This window comes from Geospiza fortis, unplaced genomic scaffold (genome assembly GCF_000277835.1).
Source record: "Geospiza fortis unplaced genomic scaffold, GeoFor_1.0 scaffold244, whole genome shotgun sequence".
NCBI lineage: Eukaryota > Metazoa > Chordata > Aves > Passeriformes > Thraupidae > Geospiza > Geospiza fortis.
The window spans coordinates 3,235,570-3,236,445 of record NW_005054370.1 but is presented as its reverse complement, the minus strand read 5'-3'; the positions used below and the strand labels follow the sequence as shown (position 1 = coordinate 3,236,445).

The window sequence follows — 876 nt, the reverse complement described above, 5'->3', positions numbered from 1 at the left end:
CATGGTCCCACACAACCTGCACGACCAGTCCAGCACCTCCTGCTCCTGTGGGCCAGCAGCCAGGCGCCCCACAGCTCCGCCAGCAACATCTCCTGTGAGTCAGAGAGGAGCCTGGCACCGCCACGCTCGCGGGCGGACAAAGTTTCTCTCGAGTCGGTTCCCTGCACCGATTCCCTTTCGCAATGCAGCCCGTCAGCGTCAGCGCGGCCTTTGGATCCCGCCGGGAGAGCCCATGGTGCAGTCGGCCAGGCCACTGCCGGCCTGGCACAGAAACACCTCTGGGACAAGGGCAGTAACACAGCAAAGTCCTCCAGGACTTGGCTCCATGCTCTGCTTTCCACCACCACCCAGGTGGAGATAAAGTCACATTCTCCAAAGGTGCCACCAGCCTGGAAAGCACCAGCAAGCACACTGGCAGTCCGAGGAGGAGGCAGGATGGTTCCTTCTGCCTCCAACAGGTTTCCTAGCTGGACAAACCCCAAGGTCCAGTGACAGGCTCCCAGCACGGCTCATCCTGGCCAGAAACCTGACCCCAGCTGGACTTTGCGGCCATGAGATGGCCTGGGAGGTCTGAATGGAAAGAGATGGGAAGCATGGGCTGGGGTAGGGATAAGAGGAACATAATCAGGGCTGGAGCTGCCAGCGGGGTTTAGAGCTGCGGGTTTATCAAACACAGAATCATCCCCCCCCTCCCTGGAATATAAAGGGAGTGAAACAGAAGCTGTGTGGGAGATAAGGCGGCAGCACCCAGCAGCTCATATGGAATTACTGCAGTGACCTTGACCAAGAGTGGCCAGGTGGGAGAAGGACACGGCTGCGGGGCTAGGTCCCCATCGGCCGCGGGCCGGCGCGGGGGGCTGCGGGGGCGACGCGGGA

General features: G+C 61.3%; 1 long non-coding RNA gene across 1 annotated transcript in view; it reads left to right on the top strand.

Moving 5' to 3' along the window:
* The first annotated feature begins 727 nt into the window (after positions 1 to 727).
* Positions 728 to 876, top strand: part of LOC115948277 — a 6,405-nt gene continuing 6,256 nt past the window's right edge. The window contains exon 1 of the long non-coding RNA XR_004082112.1: positions 728 to 797. This is a non-coding gene — a long non-coding RNA (uncharacterized LOC115948277). The remainder of the gene's footprint in view (positions 798 to 876) is intronic.